Here is a 24,727-nt window from a genome sequence, read left to right as displayed (position 1 = left end):
CATACAGGAGGTGCTCCAGCCCCTGATCATCCTCGTGGCCTCCTCTGGACTTGTTCCAACAGTTCCATGTCCTTTTGATGTTGAGGACACCAGAACTGCACACAATGCTCCAAGTGAGGTCTCACGAGAGCAGAGCAGAGGGGCAGGATCACCTCCTTCGACCTGCTGGTCACGCTCCTCTTGATGCAGCCCAGGATACGGTTGCTTTCTGGGCTGCGAGCGCACACTGCAGCCGGCTCATGTTCATTTTCTCATCCACCAACACCCCTAAGTCCTTCTCTGCAGGGCTGCTCTGAATCTCTTCTCTGCCCAACCTGTAGCTGTGCCTGGGATTGCTTCGATCCATGAAAGAGAACATGAAAGAAAGATCCAGCATGTGAGGTGGTTTTACCAGATTTCCAGACATTCTGGATGTTAGGGGTATACTCCAGATAGAATTATGGCTATGTCTGGGAAAAACATGCATATATTACCTTAGATGGGGTTTGTGGCAGAGACCAGGACAGAAAAAACACTGCTGCTTGGCACCTTTAGAGACTGCAGAAGCTATAAAAGTAACAAGTGTTTGAGATAAAATAAGAAATTCATGGCAAAAATGGGATAAAACCCATAAAAAATAAAAAAATATTTGCATCTTTTAACGTGCACATTATAAAAATTTGAAATGGCTTTTCTTTATGTTTTAAATAAGAGTTATCTGGTCTTTATTTTCAGACACTTTGATTTCAAGGAAAAGACTCAGTACTAAACCTAGTCTGAAGCCCATGGAAAGGGAAGGATCGTATATTATATATTAGACACAAAGTAAGCCCCTACTGCCCATTTCCCCCTTGTCAGCACCTCCAGGTTGTGTTTAGGGATGAAGGTAGGAGCTGATTGACTAGATCTGTCATGAAGTAGCTGGGACTGAAGACTTGTGGGAACCCATGCTACCCTCTTGGAGATGAGGATGAGTAAGGCAATGAAACCCAGACCAGCTGGGACATGCTGCAACTTGCCACATTATGTGACCTGATAAACTGCTATGACCCCACCACTCCAGCTAAAGCATGGAATTTTGAGCTATGCATGAGAAGGTAAGAGGTCTTCAACAACCTCTGGCTCTATCCTACGGGGATGTAGGATCTATCCTCTTCACTATTGTTCACTGGGGGAACTTTGCGGGCATTTGGGCATTGTGCAGGATGAGGTCCAAATCTGTTTGCAATCATCTGTTTCCGCTCAATTTTGAAATTCTGTCTGAATTAAGCTATTCAATCTTAACTCCTTCCTTAATACTTTTTATTTGAAGACCTTTGCCATCCTTTTATTCCTAAAAATGACTCGTTAACTCTGTTTTTTCATGAAAGCATAATTCATATTAGTGGGGATAATACCAATGTTTAATCCTTTAGTGATCCTTCCTATGGGAATGATAATTAAGTCCCTCTGCAGCAAGCACACCTGTGAAGCAGGTAAACATTTATTAGCTCATTTTAAAAAAATTAATTCAAAAAAAATGTTTGTTGTGCTCTGTGCACCTTTTCTTTTCCTTGAAGGCACAGGGAGATGAAGCAACCACGACCCACATTATGAAATTAGAATGCAATTATTGCTTTAAGTAAAACAAAGCCCAGCCTCACACAAAACGTGTGGAAACTCAAATTGCTAAATGATCCGATTGTAGTCACACTTGGTAATCAGTTCCAGTGTTTTTTTGGCAGGGTCCTGCTATGAATTATGATGGGAAAATTAACAGACATGTCTTGTCCCATGCCGTTGCCATGTAAATGTGTGCTTCATGTGGAGATATAAACACTGGAAAGATCTTGAGTTACGCTGCCTGTGAGTAATTGCCATCTCTATAAGCAGGCAGTTTGGAGTTGTAAGAAATAGGAAAATTATGCCTTTTGTTCAAGATTTGACAATGTGGAAGAGCCCTGCCAGACCTGTCTTGTTTAATCATGTTAGCTCAGCAGCAAAGCGAACAGCTTCTTTTAAAGGGAACTCAGAGTTCCTGTAGGAGGAGGTTGTAATTCAGTGCATGCTCGCTCCTAAGCCGTTTGCACTGCTATGCCGTTAACACAAGAGCCTTGAAGGGATTCCAGGCTGCATCGTTTTGAGGAGAAAGCAGTCTTCAAGTCATCATGTTTCTGAGACACCCACATGTGCCTTTTCATACAGTTGGAATATTATCCCCATTACCGTTACCTTTAGTGCCAGGGGCTGCGTAGGCTCACACAGAAGATCATCCATAGACTAAGAATGCAAGAAAATATTGCTGTCTCCATGGGACACTTGGGGGTGTGAGACACCATAGAAAGATTATCACCCTCATGGTCATGCAGCAGGTCTATGACACCATAGAAAGATTATCACCCTCATGGTCATGCAGCAGGTCTATGGCAGAGACCCAAGGCAAGCCAAAGCAGGCTGCAAGGGATGGCTCAGTGGGTATTTACCCTGAACATTAACAGGTTGCAGGCAAGTCTCCTTTGCCACCTTCAGCTCTCTGCATCTCCCTCCCCAAGGTGTGCCAACAGACACCTCTGTGTCAGCACATTCAAGTGAAGGGGTTGGTCTAATGTGTGCAATGTGAATGGAAATGGGGCCAGAGAGATCCAATCTGGATCTGACAACAAGCACTGGGCAATTAAAATGTAATATATATATATGTATTTATGTGTATAGATATTTAGAAAGAGGCCCTGTATTCTCTAAGGTAGCTGTAGACAATTTTGTTCATTCATCTGAATCTGAATAGTCTGGTTTTCAGACCTGCTCAGATACTGGTCAATATTATGGTTTTCAGGAATAATTAATTGTGAGAGAGAAGTTTACCTGAAGTTTACTCAAACTTTTCTCCCCAGTCCCACCACTTCATTACAGCGCTTGACAAAGGCGTAATCAAGGAGGACTCAGGTATGTTTGGTACTATTTGCTGTTTCTGCTTCTTATAGAAACAGTGAAAGAGAACAAAAAAGGAAAACTATGAAATTTGCTTGTACCACCTATGTCTCTAGATTAAGAGACATCTCCTCAGAGAAGAAAGCTGCTGGAGGTTTTTGAAGTAGCTAAAGAAGGATGCCTAACTTAGAATCACAGAATCATAGAATAGTTAGGATTGGAAAGGACCTTAAGATCATCCAGTTCCAACCCCCCTGCCATGGGCAGGGACACCCCACACTAAACCATGCCACCCAAAAACTTGACACTTAAGAATGCATTATAGCCCAGGCCATAACATATTCCTCAGTCGAGTTTGAAAGAAAGCATGCCCCCCAAGGGAAAACCATTCAGTCTTCCTTTTTTAAGTACCCAGAAATAAGGAAAAGCCTTTTTTTAAGGCACCAGTTTGTTGTTCCAGGTTCATGGCTGAAACCTACTTCTTCTCCATCTGAATTTTTCAGCCTCCTATTTTTGTTTATTGAATGTTTTTTGGACTGTGGACCAAGAAAACTATTGTCCAAGGTAACTTTGTCATGCAGGTGTACACAAGCTGAAATCAGCCTTCTCTGTGATAAAAATACAGATTGAGTTCATTGCATCTTTCTTGCCAACGCAAGTCCAAGTTTGGATATTTCATCATTCCTCTGACTGACCAAGGTGTGAACAAAGGGCTCAGGCCTGAAGTGAAAAATCATGCCCATAAAGAATACACACCCATAGATTTAAAACCTCCTAGCCCATGATGCACCCTGGATGCTTAAATGTGATGTAGGAATTACATCTCCTTTCTGCCCCAGTACGTTTCCCATTACAGCTCACTATTACACTATATGCTCCAAATTTCGTTGTCCACTTTCTTCCCATCAAAGCAATATTCAGCCTTCAGATTTACATGGATTAAAAGTTCCTTTTCCACAGTGGTTAACTCCAACTCATTCTTGCAGGTCAGACAAGGTGTGGGAAGTCCTGTCCACTTGTGGCTGTGCCATCTTTGGGCAATGCACTCAGAGTTCTGAAAGGCAAAAGACATCTGGGAAGTAGATGTTTCAGTGCTTTCACTTGCAGTTTCTCCATATCTTTCTTTCTGTGCTGGTGTTACTGGGCTTTGTTTGTTTGTTATCATGTCTGTATGTGTTTTTCCTTCAAGATTGAAATAGAGCAGTTCAGGCAGAAATGATCCAAGTCTTTGGGTCGCGGCCCAAGTCTGTGTTATGTTCTGCTTCCTAACACACAGCTGATCTGTCAAAAATTGTTTAAGAGAATCCGAATGCCACCAATTCTTCTAGAAACCTGATGAGGAGTAAAGGAGCAGCCTCTTGTACTATCTGAATAATCCTGTTACAGATTTGCCTATGGACTTCTCCACATCATTAGTCTTGTTGTGTCCATTCTGTTAGTATTAAATCGGATAGACCAAAACACCATTAAATGAAGGCTGATTATCCTGGTGGGAGACACCCACCCAGAAGTAATGAGATGCAGAGCCTTGAGTGAGTTATAAACTATACAAGCAGCAAAATCAAGCATATACTGAGTGTTCTCTCTTCATGCTGTATCCACTATATAGTCTTCTTTTCCTTGAGTGAGTTATAAACCATACATGCACCAAAATCAAGCATATACTGAGTGTTCTCCCTTCATGCTGCATTCACTATATAGTCCTCTTCTCCTTGAGTGAGTTATAAACTATACATGCACCAAAATCAAGCATATACTGAGCGTTCTCCATTCATGCCTCATCCACTATATGGTCCTCTTCATGGCAGTTTCTTTCAGCAGATTGAAAACCTGAGGTACCTCCACATGGCCTCTGACCATGTGGAATAAAATAAGAATAAAAGTAGTGGTGTGTATAAGATGAAGGCTCCAACCTCCCAGCAGCTGTACATTTAACAAGCAATGTAAAACCATGTCCCAAAGGATTTTCTTCCCATGATTAATTTCTACAATGGAAACAGAAGGTGCTAAGGAACTAAAGCATTCCTGACAGTAGGATGCTGAGTCTCAGGGAAGTACTTGCAAAAAGTGCACAAGATCATTGCTTGCTGCTCCACACTGGACACTGACAAACGCGTGAACCCCATGTATTTCCTATCCAAGAGGAATAAGTACAATTGCTACTTTTAACAAACAGAGAGAACCAGAGAAACTCCAGTTCTGTGGAATCTGCATATCTGAAGAGTAGACCAAACTATGTTTTAGATGGATTTGGCCTGATCAGACAGCTTATTCTTGTTAAAGCAAGGACTTCATTCACTGCAGTGTGTGCTTACTTTACTGAAGTCTATGAGGAACATTCACATCCCTTGTACAAAAAGATGAGCTATCTGCTTTGCTTAGAGCTCTGCCATGTTTCACAAACTCAGGATCTTAGCTTACTTTTTTGATTTACAGATCTTTGCAACAATTTTCTTTTATAGCTCTTAGCATGCATATGAATTTTCAATGAGTCCATTATTTACAGCTTAAAATGTGGATTTTAAAAAGCTGAAAGGTTCTTGCACAGTTTTGTGGGCAATTTGGTTGCTTACTTACCCAACACCTGTTATGCTGAGTGTCTAATCTTCTGTGTTGGTTTTATTATTTTCCTAATGTAGTTGTCTTGTATAGCATAGGTGGTTCTGTTAACGAAACCTGTTATTAATACTGTCCAGAACTTCCTGTTACAAGACTCCTTTTGTGACGCTTGTAATTATCTATAATATTCAAATTTCAACTGAGAAGGCCAGAAGGACTTACTAAGGCATTATTAAGCAGTTACACACTTTAGACTGGTGGACATTGTTTATTTTAATCCAGTACACTCAAATGAGCAAGAGTCATTGCTCTGGCTCACTCTGAGCTGAACCGACATGGCAGCGATGTAGGTGGTTTCAGCCTGCCATTGTGGGGCTTGTAGGTTCCCTGTTATCCCTGCAGTGTCCTCAGTGAGATGAGAAAGAGCAAGGAGCAGGCACCTATGTGTGCCATAGCCCTGAAGGCTCCACTAATTGTGTGGTCTGGACCTCCCCTGTTCAGATACTTAGCTCGCCTGGAGACACCTACACGCCAAAACCCAAAAATTGATGTCTCAATCTGTGAACTGAATCCTACCCTCCCAAAAGTAGGTGTGAAGAATCCTACCTTAACTCTCTAAATTAAATAAATGTTGAAAAATCAGTAGATTCTGAGAGAAAAAATATATTTTTCTGGAATATTTCCAATAACATTTAGGTAGGAGAACCATGGAAAAGCCCAGGAGGAAACCAATCATTCTGTCATCAGCAGGTAATAAATTATGGTGGAGAGGACCACCCACAGAACAATGAAGATAAAACACAATTTTGGGTAGCTCAGGGAGTAGGAACCGCCGATCTGCCATCTGAATGAGGGAAAAAGACTTTTTGATCATAATACATGTATAAACAAGAGTGAAAAAAGAAAGGAGCTTTTATGTGGATACATGTAGGTGACCAAAGCTCCACTGGTACCACTCCAGGATAACCAGAACTGGTGCACAAGGCAGGATGACTATGCTGTAGTCAGCAGCATGCTGATGTGGATATACAGATTCATAGCCAGGTCTGGCTTCTTTTGGCTGGCTCATATGGGCAGAGCAAGTCTGGGTCTGTGTGTAATTTCTTCATATATCCAGGTTCTTTTTTCATCACTGAAAGTGTTAGAATTGTTCTTTAATGGAATTTTTGGGAAGAATCATAAATAAGATCAGAATTTTCAAGTCCTGAAGCTTGGACTACCTCTACCTGCAGTGTGATTATTGAGGGGTTTAAATGAGACACCAGTGATAACACAATTAACCTAATGTGAAAGATTGAGACAGAGTTGTGTTTTTATGGTAAGGAGAGTCCACTACATTTAACCTATCTCATGTTGATTTTAAGGGGAAATTTTCCAATGACTTTAATAATGTTCTAACTTCTTAAATAATTGAAGAGTAAATTAAATCTGTGCTAAACTGTAGCTTTACTGATTAAGTGATGTCATGTCACTGCTCGTTAATCCAAATTACACTAATTTCTCTGAGGACAGTATAAAGGAATAGAAATGCTTATCTGAAGTCTTCTGTCATGCAGTTTTGGTTATTATAGTCACTTTGCTTCAGTTTCTATTTTTAGCTTTCCCAAAGAAAAATAGTATTTCCCCATGCAAATTAAGTCTATTGAGCTTGAACGAGCAGCAATACAAAGTGAAATTAGTACTGTAGAGTTCTTATAAGTGCAACGATAATAAATCTGATTATTTAATGCCTACTCAATAACTCCATCATACATACGTCTTTCCTTACAAAAATTAAGTGAAGAAAAGCAGTTTAGATATCACCCTGTTAAAATCATTCCTTCTTATTCATCAGTGGTTTAACAGACCAGGTTTAGTTGTTTTGGAAATATTTGTACATAGGCCAAGGGAAAAGTGAAAGACATGATTGCCATTTCTTACTGTTGTGTATACATTGGCAGTCAAATGAATCACATCTATAAGATCAGTGTGTGCACTAACTAAATTCCAACTAAATAACAGTCTGATATCCAGTGGGAAAAGTAATAAAACAGAGAAAACAGGAAGTAAAAACTGGACCTATTGCCTAACTGCCAGTGCCCATGGTTTGGCTCCCTAGATGCTACGGTTTGCTGGAGAAGTGTTCTTTACACACTATGACTACTTTGGGATATAGTCTGCGTATTCCTAAGGAGTGAAATCTGCTTCCATGTTCATCTGGTTTGATTTCAATGACTCTTTCTAAACCTGTGTTGATTTTTTTTTCTGTATTATTTAGTTTGTGTTAATTTCTTTTTTGGTTTTCCTATTTTGTGATACTTTTGGTAAAACATGAAATTATCCACTGGAGTTGCATTTTTTCCTGGGATTTTATTTGGTTGGTTGGTTGGTTTTGTTTTGTTTTGGAGTTTTTAATGTTCATTTTTAATTGTTAAGGTGTCATTTTCCACGTGATAAATAGCTTTTCCCATTCTTGGATCTTTTTTGCTAACATTTTTCCTCACTCAAGTGTGAGTTTCAGGACATTGCCTTAAATTTTTGAAATCCATCTGAACTTTCTTACAGAAAACCTTATTTGTAAATTCATTGCAATTTCAAATGACATTAATAAAAACTCAGAACTTGGGGGGAGGTTTCTATGGGTGCTCACTTTCATGGACAACTTTGTATATCTCAGTCTGAGCTCTAAGTGATTGCTCCAGTGTTGTGGTTTAACCCCAAGTCAGCAACTCAGCCCCGTACAGCTGTTCATCTTCTCCTGGTGGAATGGGGGAAAGAATCAGGAGAGTAAAAGTGAAAAACTCATGGGCTGAGATAAAGGCAGTTTAATAGGTAAAGCAAAAGCTGCACACACAGGCAAAGAAAAACAAGGAATTCATTCACCACTTCCCATAGTCAGGCAGGCGTTCAGCCATCAACAGGACAGCAGGGCTCCATCACATATAATGATTACCTGGGAAGTCAAATGCCATAATATTCCCCCCTTCCTTCTTCTTCTCCCAGCTCTATATGCTGAGTAAGATGGTATAGAATATCCCTGGGATCAGTTGGGGTCTGCTGTCCCAGTTGTCTCCTCCAGTTCCTTGTACACTCTCAGCATACCCACTGGTGGGGTGGTGTGAGGATCACAAAAAGCCTTGACTCTGTGCAAGCGCTGCTAAGCAGTAAAGAAAACATCCCTGTGTTATCAGCACCGTTTTCAGCACAAATCCAAAACACTGTCCTATCCAAGCTACTATGAAGAATATTAACTCTATCCCAGCAGAAATCAGCACAACCATCAAATATATTCTATATATCCAGAGAAGTAAATTCAATTAATTTACTGTATCAGAGCTTCAGTCAAATGTGTCACCTCAAAATATGATTGGTCTCCAAATTGGTCTGTACCTTGAAATAAAACAAAACTTTAGCTGAAGGAAGAGCATCTGAGTGGAATTTCTTTGAGTAGAACCTACAAAAAAATGAAAACACAACATAGGAATAGATTGATTATTTTCTTGTTACTTTCTTTATTTCTTTATTACTTTGTTTTCCAACGCTGAGATGTGTTTGATAGGGAAAAGAGACTGTATTTGGTGTTTAATATATCTAAGGGGACTGATGTCTGATTAGTGCGCATATAGTATATAGATTAGGCTTTGTATAGTGGACAAGCACTTGGTTTCTAAATTGAGCTCAGCATGGGCCTCGACACGTGCATTGGAACCTGATGCACTCTGTTAATACAGGCTATTTGTGCAGAAGACACACGCCTGTTTTTCAAAACTCCTGATTCACAGAAGGAAAAAAGGCGTCAGCTGTAGTCATAAATCCATCATTCCACTAGCCAGCATTCTCTCTAACTTCTTGGCATTGTGGCACAAGGATGAGAAAAAGAAAAACACTGCAAGCCAATATTTGTTTTAAATCATTATTATCACCATGCGCTCCCTTTGGTGGGGAATGATAGCCATAGCATCCATGGAGCCATGAAGTGCTCTCAAATCAAACCTGTCCAGTTCCCCACGGTGGCCTCTCTGCAAGGCAGATCACCAGTTACAGGACATAGGTACCAATGGTACTAAGCTCTCAGAGGTTTTGTGTGGTTATTAAACTCACATGGTTATGAAATGGGAGCTCAGACTCCATATCATTGTAATTTGCCATCCTGCTAGAAATGTGTGTTTGAGAAGTGGTGTAAGATTTCAGCATTTTGGGGGCTGTGGACCTCCATGCAGAATGTAAGGGTAAAAGATAGGCAGTGACAAGTAGTATGTGGTCTCATTCCCTGTTCCTGCCCTTGTAAAGACGTTTAGCTCTAGGTTCATTCGTAAGTGAACATTAAAAAAGTCAATCTCATTTCTGACCGTGCCACAGGCTCCAAGTTTGAACATGCACAAGTCAAAGGCAGGATTCTGACAACCAATCTTAGTCCTTCAAGATTCAGCATCTACATCTGAGCTAGTCACCCCAGAGTCCCTTGATTGGATGGAGAGTAGGAGGTTCCTCCAGGCAGAATTTGTCTTAATTCATTTTATTCTTAGCCACCTCCCTAAAGGCTGAATCATTTGCCTGCTGCTGTCACCTACTTCTCTCCAGCGATTAAAGAGAACAGCTAGGGTGAGCACCTCCACTTTCTTACATTTGGCAGTCCCATCCATAACCTTCTGGTGTCTCTGTTTTCATTTCTCATGTGCATAATGGCAGTTCTGTTCTCTCACATTTTCCTAGTCATATTTATTCACTTTGTAAATAAATATATATAAGCAGATTCTAGGCTGATCACCTTGCAGAGAGACACTAAATCTTAGATGCACACTAGGGTAAGTGTGCATCATTTATTATACCTTTGTGAAAAGTAGTAAGAATTAGCTTCTAACTTCAACTATAAAGACTAATAACAGTTATTATTAATATTATTACCTTTATTACAAGTAACCATAAGCTTAATTACGCATAGGGACATGTATGTTTTGCACTAGCCCTGAAGTCAAAAGGATAATAAGCAATGGTCCTTATCAACACCAACAACCTTTCCAAGCATGTAGGGATTTTTAAGCTTTAGAGCTGCAATCCCTAACTCCAGCTTCAAAATTTATTATTATTACTATTATTTCTATTATCCTGAATTACCATGCAGATAAAAAAAGGGAGGAGGGATGGTTTGTTTTTGAGAGTCTGTCTCTTATGTCTAGGCAAGATATTGATGTGTAGACCCAGACAGGAAATTTCATGGAATTCAAAGAAAGGATGAAAGACAGTCTCTTCCTTGCTGGTATTTGAACTTGCATTTTCTGCAAGTTTGGCTGTTTCTAAAGACATATTCAGAGCACTAACACATTACTTGCAGCTGCCACTTAATTGATTAAAGACTATGTTTAATTAAAAACTGTCACAAGAACAGAGTGATGGCAGGATGAGTTAAAATTACACTTTAGCCCACCTGAAACAATGAAGCTCAGAATATACACGCTGAATCACACCACTAATTGGGAAAGCATTTTCAAGGACAGATCCAGAACCTCCCTGGAAAGATCCAAGAGAACATAATTGCCCATCTGTCAACATTATCTATGGATCCTTACCTGTGAATGCCTTTGGGTATTTTGAGAGGGAGTGGATTGAGAGGGCAAAGTGAAAAAGCTTGTGGAAAGGCCTTGTTTATTCCTTTCACACACAAAAAAAAAGAATGGAGATAGCAACATCACTGTTCATAGCTGAAAAGTCCATATCTGAGGTCCCCATGACTGCCTGCCCCTTAAACTCCAGGTAACATCCCCCATTGCCACATTTTCAGAAAGATATGAGTTCTCAGTGGACTTTCTTTTTCGTTTAGAGAGTTTCTTGGCATCAAGTCTTTCATTGCAGCTGCCCATTTCTCTTGTCTCAGGACAGACGCTGCTGTCACTAGATCAATTACCAGCATTCATTTTGTCTCGCGCTGTGACCCAATGGATTCCTTGTTCTCCTTCTGTTGACAGCTTAGAGAAGGCTCCAGCCAAACTGGCCGTTAGCTACTGACCCCTCCACAGACAACCTTATTAGGGTAATTGCAAGGCTGGAAGCAGTCGAGACTGGGGCCCAATTACACCTGTCCTTGTCCAATTCAGCCAGGGCTTAAATTACTTGGATGGGTCAAGGATGGTAGTATGCTCAGGTGAACAAAAGCTCTCCCTCTATTCTTATGCCTCTCAGAGACAGACATTCTTAATTATGCTTGTCACTGGGACATAATAAGGCTGATTTCTTTAAATGGCATCTTTCTTCAGCAGGGAAACTGATGCGTTGTCTTACTGAACCGCCACCATCGAGTAGCCCATGTATTTAGAGCAAGGTAGAGGTAGAAGCAGCTTTTGGGGTTTTCGTCTTCAGGTGGTTATAATCTAGGTTAGAATAGGGGGAAGTCGGTGTTTAGTGTGCATTATGTGCTCTTATGCATGCTGATAGTTAATGACAGTGGAGATGGATAAAAGCTTGAAGAAGGGTTTCATATTGTTTTCTCATGACAAAAGTCAGGTTCCGAATCCATTAGTTTAATTTTGTTTGAAGAAGATGGTCATCCAAAGTGTTGAAATGAGGTATAATACTAATTTATGGACAAAAAAACCTTAAAACCAATGATACTAAAAGATGGTCTTAATAACGGACTTCATTTCCCAAAATTAGGGGCAAGCACTGTCATACTTGGTAAATGTAATATTTTCAGCACTTTTGGAAAACATTCTTTTGTTTAAGTACTTCAACACACATTTATTAATCTACATTGGAAGTTATAACACTAAGAAATCTTGGGAAATTATTGAGCTGCTTATTGATGCTTATCTGTATTAACATATATATTTTTCTAACAAAATATCAAATTTTCTGTATTTAATGTGACAACAAATATCAGATTTGTGCACACAGCATAAAACCGCATTTTTTTCTACTTACTATGCCATATTAAGAGATTATTTGTTTGGTTTCATTGTACTTTACAGAGCTGGTTAAATAAAAGCAAAGTATAATATTTCGAGAAGTTAGCATATATAACCTTTTGCTAGAATTGAACACAGTTATTGCATTTTACTTGGATATTTTAATCAATATTTTATGGGATTTGTAATAAAATGTGATTCTAAAACATTTGCTGATAATTTACTCGTTGAAAATAAGTTTTTATTTCATGGAAAAAACAGGTTTCAAAAATACAACAATGAAACAGAAGCTGTTTACCATGCCCAATTAAATCATGAAAAAAAAAAAGCAAATAAAAAACATGAGTACTGATACTTTTTACCAATGTCTTTCTTGTTTCATTAAAGCATTTTTCCATTATTAGCAATGAAAATCACTGCAAATGGTTAAATTTAATCATTACAATTTTTCACTGTGCCATTTCTTTACAAAACCAGAATAAGAATTTTCTTTTATCTGCTGAAGAACAGACTAGTAATGCACTTTCAGGATTTCCTTATTGTATGGGAAGTAGGACAGGATAGAATAGGGTAGGATAGGACAGGACAGAACACAATAGTCCTATTATGCTCTAATCTGGATTTTGGCTAACTAATGTAGATAAAATGGCCATCCAAGGACAGTAAAATTTATAAGTGATTCTACAAGTTTACATGTATAATTCTGTACTGATACTACTGTAATCGGGACTAAAGGGTGCAAATCTGTGGAATACAGTTTCACATTCCATCTGCTTCTTAAAAAAAATGAGTCATTCCTCAGGTGAAATAGTTACACATTTGCTCTCCTAGACCAGAAATTTATTAGTAGCCCTGTCTCACAATGAAATCACTGTCTGCAAAGAGTGTGTCAAAAGCAATAGTGAAAGACCTATATTTTAACACAAGTAAAACAAAATGCACCATTTCACAAGGAAAAATCCTAGCAGTTGCAAGGAGACAGTGAGTTTTATCCCATTTCTAGCAATCTGATTCATTTTGCTAGGTTGCATCACAGAATGCTGGGATTGCTTCCAGTTTAGTCACAGCATTCCTTTGCCTTCTGTTTGATCAGATCTGGCCTTTAGTATTAATAAGTGCTATTTTCCATGACATTGTGTGTTTTGCCTTGTGGAAATCAGTTATGAAACCCTCTCACATTACTAATCCAAATAATAACCTCATTTAAAACTCTAAGGTTGGAATCCAACTGCCCAAAAAAAGACACTGAAATGAAGGGATTCCTCATAGTCTAAGATATGGTTTAAATTTAGGCGAAAACAGTTTCCAGTTGCTACCAGGAGATAAGTATTTCATCAATTCTGATGGACTGAATAGGTGAAATTAATCCTGCCCAGTGAAGTTAGAGCAATATATATATATATATATATGTATAATTAAACCAAACATATTACTGAAGGTAAGGTATGAGCTCTCAGGTTCTACCTGAGCTCAAGAACTCACCTACATGGAGTACTGCTGCATCATTCCAGTTTCAGCATTAAGTTGCAATAACAGCAGTGTGTACCGCCTGCTGCCTCAGGTGGAAACTGTTTAGCAAAAAGTCCCAGTTCCATAGGCGAAAAAGAAGAAATAATTATTATTTCTAGAAAAAATAGTATAAAAGCACATATATACAACATTAAGAAATATAGCCTCATAAGAAACCACAGGATATTAATGATAATGACTTTTTGCTTCAGCCAAGGACTTAAATGCACTTTATAAATTCTATTTAAATGTCATCACAATTTTGGTCAAACCATTATGAACCACAGCAGACATTTACTTATTTCTCTCTGGAGACTTTCTAGTTTTCTCTGCTTTGATACCCAGCACACACAGTGAATAATGGGAGATCTGAGCACAGAATGAAAGCAGCACAGGGATGCGCGCTTTATGCATGATATCTAAGCTAAAGTGGTGAGATAGAAGACAACGATTTTGATCCTGCTAATTTCTAAGACCAAGAGGAGGAGATTTTGGTTGTCTCTTTTCCACTTTTGTTTTTAAAATTATCTAGACTTTTCCCTGTACAACCCTGGCATGCGACCAAGACCTTCTAAACCTTTTTAATGAACAAATGATGCCCCCCATTGCAGAACTCCTTATTCGAGAAGCAGGGCATATGGTCTGCACCACCACTTTGCATATTGAAAGTTGTGATTCTGCATCTCCACATTGCTGCTGAAGTTTATTGTATAGTTTATACAATATAGAACATAGGTTAGGAAAAATAAGAAAGGAAATACCCATCTGAGAATGGCTTATATATTAGGGCGTATGCTAAAAACCAGAGAATTTGTTCTAAAGCAAGCAGAGATGGTCCTGAACATGAATCTTTAATACTGCAAGTAAGTGGTCTGGCCCCTGTCTGTTAGTTTTAGAAGAGGAGGGGAAAAAAGGCTTTTGGAAATTATAACTCCTAATTCAGCTCCTGCTTTTGCCAGAAACACGATACACATTGTCTCTTTGAGTCTTTGATGCATCTATCAGCGTAGCATGGAGCCACCTTATACGCAGACAGGAATTGGAGTGTCTGGGTCAGATCAAGAGCACATTTTGCTATGTTATAGTGTGTGTTTCAATTTGCACTGGCATAACTGAGATCAGAATCAGTCATGTGAGCATGGAAGCTAACACAACTCTGCTTCCCATTTAAAACAGCTTTCTCAAGTGGGATTAAGGGATTAGGTTTTGTGGTTGTCTTCCAGAAGCAATGTCATGGGGTGGTTTTACTGTGGAAAGACCTGGTGTTCCGCCAGTGCAAAATGAAGTCTGCTGGCAACGTGAATGCAAATTCATTGAGACAGAGGCTCAGCTCAGCTGCAACATCATAACCCTGAAGTTACAGGAGTTCTAACTCTCCTGCAGCAGTAGATTGAAATTAGATGGCAACCTTGTGAAATTCCCTTCTCTCTGTACTGTCTCTCTTCCAAGACTGCTGCTCCTCAGCAAATGCATCTGAAACAGAGTATGAACAAAGTATGAACATCTGCAGGGTGCATGTCATAATTGTGACACACGATTTGAGTTTACGGTAGTATACCAGGAGGTTAACCAATTTTTATTTCATTTTCTATTGGATCAAAGAGTACACAAGTTCAGGAGCTGCTTCACAAACTATTTAGTTGCCTTGCTGGTAAGTCAATAAAATGGGGGGTGTATGAAGACAATGCTTGAAACTATACAGTTTCAAGCAGCTGCTATGTGTGGGTGAGAGCCACATCTCCATTACAGTCCATGGAGCCTGACCTCAGTGCAAGTGAGAATAATAAACACAGCAGAGCTGTCTGAGTGTCTTTCCATTTATCAGACTGACTTCAAAAGCCAGTAGGAACAATTGGTTGCTGGTCCATGTATTTAACAAAAAAAGTCCATGTATTTAACAGAAAAGGTTTCTGGTCAATGTATTTAACATAAGCTGATGTTCCAGAAGATGTTTTCAATGTAAAAGCTCCATCCACCTTTAGCAGTGAAATCTGCTACTGCATGGACAGTGATGTGATTAAATTTGGTCTAATATGATGTCCTTTGGCCTGGGAAAGTCATTCTGTCTCTTTTCATGCCATCATTTTTTGATGGGGACAATTGTACTTTCCTGTTTTGATTTGGAGGGTTGTAGGCTAAAAACCATCAGAATCAGAAAAGCAGGCTGATAAAGTCTCATTTTTATCTGAGGTCAATAATGCTACCCAAGGATTTCTACCTCAAAAACTACGTCAAAAGCCTTAAAGTCAGGGGTTTGGTTGTATGGGCTACCTCCACCAAGATTAACCATACTCACATATCATAGCAATCTTACACGGCTTGTTCTTTGCTCTACATATGACAATTTTCTCTTTTCAGTGTTCCAAACAACTGCCAGTATTCTCATGTAATGAGAGCAGTGACCTGAGAAGCTTTCCCTGGAAGTCCAAAGGCCAGGAAAATCCACATTACTATCAGAACCTCCAGTTCTCAAAAACAAACCAAACCAAACCAAAACACCAAACAAACACAAAAACCAAACCACAAAACCAGGAATCCAGAAGCCCAGATGTGGAGCTAAATGTCAGATAGCAAACACAGCTGGCTGTTGTCTGTTTCCCTCTTGAATCTCTAAACTCTTCAAACCCGAATGCCAAATCTGGTCACTACAGCTCTTTGGGTTCTGGTAACCAGAACCAGCTCTATTTCTTAGGAGTCACTGATATACCAGTTTTGAAGAGTTGTTGCCAGCATGATCATAGGGAGAGACACGCTGGGCCATGCATAAGGAGCTGGCTTATTCAGCACTGCATATGACAGACATCTAAGCATTGCAATATCCCATATTTAGCTTGCTCCCTTCCCTGCTATATTCACTTGCATGGTTATAACACTAAGGTCAACACTATGTTGTGTGCCAACATGTTCTTGTGTCGGGTGTCATGTTCCTTGTGGCCAGCTGGAGGTGAAACTCCAGCTTTGCTACCTCCTCTGCTCTAAAACAAGCCACTGCAGCTACCTCTGGAATAAGCTGTGTGTAGACTCCTGGTCTGTGTCTCATCTGCTGCCCAAACAGCCTTTTCTCTTGTCTGCAAGCAATAGATAGCTACAGATGGGAACAATCCATCATCCAGGTCCACTCTGCAAGTCACCAGCAGGACCACAGAGTCCTGAAGAATGACTCTGCCACCCTTCTGGCAAAACAGCACAGTGGGTTCTCATACACAGATAATGTTCCCCATTCATATTCCCCATTCCTTGAGATGGGACTGATGGCTTCTTACAGGCTACAGGTAAAAAAGTAAACTGGGGATGACTAATTCCCAAGCCCGTTCTGATAAAAACAAAGAAATGAAGCGCCCTGGTGGTGTATTCTGATTTTCAGTGTTCCCAGGAGGAATTTGTAGGGCAATTCATGGACACCTTGGACTTGATGATCATAGAGGTCTTTTCCAACCTTGTTTATTCTACGATTCTGTGTCACAGATGGAAAGAGAGCAACGATGTAGAACTTAAGGCAATAATGTTTTCCTTGTGCCATCCCTCTGCAAAGATGAGGTAGGGGCTGTTAATCAGCTGTGGCTTAGAGAGAAACACTGACTCATTGGAGCTAAGCATGGAGTGGTTTTCAGTATGATTCCTCCTGTATTTGATCTGACTGCTGTATTTCCCCTGCAAAAATACCTCATTATTATTATTAAAGAGGGAACTGAAATAAGAATCTAGCCACTTGGTGGTAATACAAAATCCAGGCTTAACAGATTTTATATATTCTTTCTGAAAAGTTACAGGCTCCGTCTTGAAGACCCACCAGAACAATGCCAGTTTTATTTGAGATCTGTTGTATTTGTAAGTCTTGTCAGTAGGGCTCTGGGATGCTCTGGACATGCATGCTGAATTGGAACATCTGGAGAGAGGGAGAAAAACAGGGAAAGACCATGATCACAGTCTGAAGTACATAGCATCCACACAAGTCTTTTCTCTGGCCCTGACTCCTTTATCAATGATTTTGTAAATCCAGGGAACTGGAAGCTGATTTTCTCATGGACCATGGAGGGAAGCTCCAGCTTCAGTTTGGTAATACCATGCCTTTAAAGTGACCAAAGCTACACTGAGATGGTCAGTTGGATGGCCCTATTCAAAGGCTCCATATACTCGGGGGCTTTCAGGGATACCACTGCTAACCCACACCTGGAAGAAGACTGGGATCCTAAAATGAGCCTCTTTGGAAGGTGGACTGCTGAACTGCACATCCCTCCCCTCTTCTGCGGCATGGCAGTATCGGTGCTCCGCAAGTCATTCAGTGCTCGAGAGATCTGTGCTCAATGCGTGTCGTGATTTTTTCGCAAACATCTTGAGTCTATGTTACATTCATGACTCCACTTATATCTCACTACAGGAAAAAAAGTGTTTAACTGTTCTGTATAGACATAGCCCTACACATGGGAGAGGACAGCCGTGAAGAATTGTGGGTTGAAGATGGTGACTAATACACTTTGAAAATTAAAGAAAAACCACCACGACCCCAAAGCCTTGCCTAATGCAAATGCTGAGAGTGCTGTGACATCACAGCTACCTGGGTCCATTTTCATGAAAGGAGACTTCCAAGAATCTTTTGAGGAAAAAGAAACCCAACCCATAAGTGATATTAAACACGTATAAATCAGAGTTATAATTACTGCCTGGAAACCTGTCAGATAAATTTTATAGTGAAGCTTTATGAGACTTCCCCTTTAGGCAATGTTGAGACCATGATACTCTCTTTATAACCATTTCCTAGACTGCTCCACGGTTTTGTTTGTGACAGTCTTGGGGGTTGATATAATTCTCGCTGTCTCCTAATTAGCACTGTTCCATTATCCAACACTGTGCACGGATCAGTTTCTTTTGCTGTAGCACGTAGTATGTGACAGTTACTAGTAATTTAAAAAGCTATGATAAGTCATGAACAACATATTCCTCTTTGCAGAGCTATTACCCCCACACTGGTGGAATAAAGGGGAAAAAAACCCACCTCCGTGGAAAGGGAGATTTCACAACCACAGCAACCCCCCAGATTTTAGGCTCTTGAAGGACCACCCAATTAATCCACTTGGTGCTGCTCAGTAAATCTTTTTAATAACACAACATGATTAAGTTATTCCCTGATTTTTCATCTCCAAAGATTTACGGAAAGTTACTCAGAGACACCTGTGTGGAAAAAAACATAGCCAAATCCATCACGGTTTGATGTTTGCCCATAGGCGATTCTCTTCAGCTGAACTAATGGCACTGCGTCAGGTGAGAGCCGTATCTTCACACCACAGAACTATTTTGCCTTTGGGAACACAAGGATTATGGGTTTTTTTTAAGATTATTCCTAGTTGTTACCTTTGTAGCAATGTATTTATGCAACAGGTGATACTCTGAAGATGAGGAGTGATTCCACTGGAAAACCACATTATGTTTAAGGAATCTCTCTCTCTGTTGTTGCAGTGGGGTTTTCTTCCAGATGGATAATATTTAGTATTGCAGATAGATCCTGTCTTCCAATGACCTCCACAGACATTATAAGCTCTCATAAATTAAACTTCAGAGTGTTTTGTAATAGATCAAGGAAGCATGCAGAAACTGTGATTACATTTTTCTCTTGATCAGTAACTGGATGTCCTTCTGTTTCAGGATGCTGAGTATAAGATAAAGAGAAAACCACTGCAGAGGTATCCTGGGCTCTTCTCCAGATGTTTCTCCTAATTTTCCTCCACAGCACTTTGTCTCTGGACTTTAATGGCATAGCCATCTTTTACCATCTGTCTTGGCTATGCATTAAACCAAGTTGCCAAGCTACTTCACTTGCAAGAGCACAGCTCTGCGCCATTCTATAATCCCCAAAGGTCCAGATAAATTTTGTCAGAATGGTAGAATAAACTAAGCAATTTTTTCCCCGTTATTCTTTCATTTCAGCTGTGTTATACAACCTTTGTCAGCACGGTACTGAAGAAAAAATGCGAGAAAAGTTAGCATTCATGAGCAAGAAGAACCTCAGCATCAAACCCGGTTTAAATATTTTCAAGAACAAAACCAAGTCATGGCAAATAACAGGGGATGGATGGGTGGTGTCAGGCTGCTGTGGCTTCCACAAGCAGAGACTAATGCAAATGCCCAGCTGCATATAAGTGAGAAATAGTTGGGTTTTTTTGCCAAATACCCAGCAAAACAGCACCGAAATAAATGCTGAAAATTCAGCAGCACTCAAATGCTGAATTGGACCCAGCTAATGGCAAAGCTGCAGTGTGAAAAAAAGCCGTCTGCATCTATGGTTACAGTTTAATTGCAAGCATATACATGCAGGCATTTTCACACCTGGGTTGTTTCCCCACCCTTTCTTGGGACTAGCCCTAAACTTCTCACTGACGCACATGCAAGAAGAAAACAAGTTTGTTTGCAATCTGTTCTAATGGAGAAAGTCTCTAGGCAAAGCACTGAGATCTGGCAGGCCTACAAGAAGAAAATATACAAGCAGGGATTAGCCACACTGGTTTTGGCCTCCACAATTTACTCTCATATATTGAAAGAAATGGCTAAATCATTAAAACTGATGAGACAGGAGTGGAAAATAAAAGATGGGTCTGTTTGGGTCTAGCACTAAACAAGAACCAGAAGGTTATACAAAGAATGCAGAGAGGCTGTTTGATGGTTTTGGTGGTTTAACCAAAACTTAAATTGATGTTTCCCCCCCCCTTTTTTTTTTTTTCTTGCTATATAAACTTCAGAACTTTATTTTGGGTTAATTAGAGGTTTTCCCCACTCCTATCCGATAGGATCTTGGCAAAAGAGCAACCGTACCAGGATTTCATTAAACCCCAGAAAAAAGGATGTTGCAGTGAGACCTATATCCAAATTCTGCAGCAAAGAAAGCAACTCTGATATTTTATACCCAGCTATGACCTCTGTGAACATTAGGCTGTCATTCAGGAAACTGCAGCACATCACCCCATGCTTACTGCTTGCATCCAGTGGACTGAATATCATGACACCGACAGATTTGTTCTTCACCTCTCGCATCGCTACAACTTGTTCTTTATCCCCAGTAAACAACCACACAGGTGCCACTACCAGTTCCCAATGCATATATACACTGACTCTAACCTTTGATGTCGGTGAGAATAGTTCTCAAGACTGCAAATGTCAGCTCCAAGAGAGAGCCTGTGTTCTGTAAAGGCAAGCTAGAGTGATGAGGGACAATCGCGCTACAGCATACCTTAATGCCAGTGGTGAGTTTGGTGCCAGACCTGTGACCCTCTGAAAGCACCTCTGGTTTAGAAGGAAATATCTAAAGCTCACTTCTGCACAACAGATGCAGCTGCAGGTGATATTTTTGCTTCTCTACATCACCCCTACCATTGCCCAGAACAGAGTTAAGAGAGAAAATTAACAAAACGGGATGAGTGAGTTTGTTATATAGCATTTTCTTAGCAATACAGCACCCTCTTCCTGCCATGGCAGCTCTCTGTAGGAGCTCTTTTCTGATCTCGAACATCTGCTCCTCCGTCTGAAAATAAAAAGGGGGGAAGAGAAGGAGTGGGGAGGAAAAAAATCCTGCAAACTCTAAATGTTTTGCGAGCAGCTACCCTATTCTCCTAGGAACCAAATGTCAGTGGGCTGAATAGGTCTCCTAATGGGTATGAGCACATGCCAGTGATCACAGACAATCACACTAAATTTCCCTTAGCAATATCCAACAGACCAAACTGTGATCAGTGATAACTGAGCCCTTAGGGACTCACTTGTAGCCCATTCAAAAACGCATATGCCCTCAAGGGAAGGTTTGCCTTGTTTTCCTGAGGAAATTAAATAGACTCTTTATAGAATTAGCAAAACTCAGCAGGGGTTCAGATTTCCCATAGTCTTTCATGACTTGTGGTTTAATAGCAGACTTTAAGTTAATGTATATCAGATACATGCATTTTGATTTTCCTTCCACTTACACTGAAGAAAATGCATATATTTTACTGAGTTATTCCTGATTTCCTCTTTAAGTGAGAGAACAGGCAGGGTCACACTGACCCAATACCTTTCTGAAGAAGAACCTTAGAACTTTTATATTGGTTCTCTATGACAGACATATAGCTCAGCAGCAAGTATATACCGTTTTACATTTTCAAAGCATTTACAGACTCAGACATAGAGGTCATTGTTTAAAAACTTTGAGGTTTCTAGCCAAAAAAAGGTGCTTTGTTTTCTGGCACAGTTTTATATCTGAGAGAGAGGAAGGCCCCTTTTTCCATCAAAAATAAAAATTAAAAACAATTACATAGAGAGGCAGCATTTTTCAAATTATTCAAATTATTCAAGTTATTCAAATTATTCAAGTTATTCAAATTATTATTATGAAACTGAGAGTTCAGATTGTTACTGCTAAGCAGTTTTAGCAGAAATATCTCCACTGGCTCTAGATATCTGTTTCCAGAGTGATTTAACTTGAGAGAACTGAGCTTCCCATTGTTTTGTACACTGTACTGTGGCAGATTGAAGAGATCAAGGAGTTCTGAAGTCTTACCTCTTCTTCCTTCTACCTACCACATGGCATTATAATATACATACGTGCTTCTGGTAAAGCTCTCTCTATTGTAAAACTCTCCAGGATGATTTGATGTGCCTCTTGCACTTTGGACTCCCTTGGGTTGATGCCTCCTGTTATAAGTACCATGGTTTTGCTATTTGCAGCCTTGCTAGTGTGAACCAAACCCCTTCGGTTCAGTTAGTCCACAACCAGTGTCACTTTTGAGAAGATCAAGCCATGATTTATCAGCACATCAACCTTTGTCAGCTGCCTGCTTGGGAGACATGAGATAATCAACAATGACAGCCTTCACAGGAAGGAGTCTCAAACAGCTACTCTGCTTTCTAAGGCATAAATGACGTACGTAAGTTGAAAGAAAAGAGCAACACATAAGATGCACTTTCTTGCCTCAGTTTCCCCAAATATACTCTTGCAAAACCTGTTGTTGCCCAAGGAAAACACACATTTCCAGACCCCTCTTTCCACTCTCTTTCCCATGGAGCCCTTAGGGGTTTGGTAGACTTTGCAATGGACAGATAGGAAATCCTCCCATTTTTTTCCCAACTCTTCACTAATCAGTTCACATCCCTGGACAGACAATTTATTCTGGGGGCTTTCTGAAAATGGGAGCTTTTTCCCTGAAAGCTTCTGGAGTCAGGCACCCTAGAAAACTTATCAGTTAGGAACCCCCTGGTCTTCTTCTCAAACAAGAGGTCACCTAGGTCTCACGCACACCCCACTGGGCAGGACACCACCACTCAAACGTATGCAGAAAACATCCCAGATTGTTACTGGTGATAATATTCCTGCCAGCTCTTTTCCTCCTTTCCACATCACTGGGATGATAATTTGCCTTTTTCCTTTCAGTACTTCTCTTAGGAATACAACACCATGAAGCAAATCACGTTCACCTGTAATATAAAGGAGACGGGATGTAGCTAATAAAGAACAAGGCAATTCAAACTTTTTTCCTGAGCCCTCGGGAGGAATACCCAGGTGTGCTGAGGAAGATATGCTTGGAAAAAAAGAAAGGAGCCATTCTGCAGTCAATCTAAAAGCACTAGGCCTCCTTTCATGAATTGATTTACCCACTGGGTGACATATTGGCAATTTTCTGTTACCTACCCAGTGATATGACTAAGTAGATGAAGCTTAAAGGCAGGCCAGATAAAAAGACTTTAATCTAACAAAGGCAGCCTGAATTTCGCATGTCAAGGAAGATGATTTAACAGGGAACAGCAGCCTAAACACGATACTGAATCAAGGTGGAGAATCCATAATTAATGTTACACTGCAGAAATGTTTACTCAAAAACAGAATGACAAAAAGGGGTAGATTGGTAGATTTGCTTTTCCTATAAAGGCCCCGGTTCAGCAAAATACATCACTGCAGTCTTTATGTTAAACACATGCTTCAATTGGACCTGCATGAGAAGGAATGCCTTTGAATTTATCTCTTTACAGCCGGTGCAAAAAGGGTGAAAATCAGTCATGACAAGTTTTATAAGACACAGGCTGAGTGCTGCTGTAATTTGATGAATACACGAGGCCAGTTAGACTTGGCAGAAACATTGTTCAGAGAATTCATTAAAGTTGTTTTCTCTGAGGAAGGAAAAGCTGTGTTTTAGGAAAAGCAGTAATATCATATGCAAGTGACATGAGACTTGTTCGAGTGTTTTCATGCCCAAGGGGTGAAAAGCCTAAAGGGGTGGCTGGTCCTTGAATAATGTATTTATCTTGCAGTTACTCTTTACCATTTTCCTACCAGGGTTAGTTGGATTTCCTGACCAGCAGCCCAGAATGTAACCTCAGGTTACTAAACAGCACCAGGGGAAGAGGGAGGCCATATTCTGCTCCCCAAAGTGTTTTATTTGTACTTTCCATTCTGATGATTTCTCCCTTCTTCCTTTGAAATTAAAAGTGTGCGGTTGCTGTATTCCTTGTCCTTGTGCACTGGGGGAAACAGTCACTACCTGCAGCCCCTCAAATGTACAAGAACTGCTCAGCATTTTACAGCTGGTACAGCACAAAACCACTGGTAAAGACCAATGCAGATCGGTGCCTTGGATGGCTTTAGGATGTCATGTTGCAGTATGGACACAAAACCATGTTTTCCCTGTTTCCTAGGAAGCTTTGAGTTTGCTGTAGTTATGGACTCAGAAATGTTTAGAACTAAAAGGCTGTATAACCTATACTTCTCTCCTCCTGCTGCTCATCCTCTTAGGCTACACACCTGTGGAGTCAGGGAGCATCTCCCACTCCTCATTGGTAATACCCTCAGCACAACGCGACCTTCGGATTACCTCCCAATTAATAACCCTCTAACTGAAGCAATGCAGCCTGAAGAGACAGCAGGCTTTGAGGTCAAGTACTCT

Source organism: Psittacula echo (genome assembly GCF_963264785.1).
Source record: "Psittacula echo genome assembly, chromosome: 1".
NCBI classification, from domain to species: domain Eukaryota; kingdom Metazoa; phylum Chordata; class Aves; order Psittaciformes; family Psittacidae; genus Psittacula; species Psittacula echo.
The sequence above is the reverse complement of the archived record's forward strand: the minus strand, read 5'-3'. Positions refer to the sequence as shown.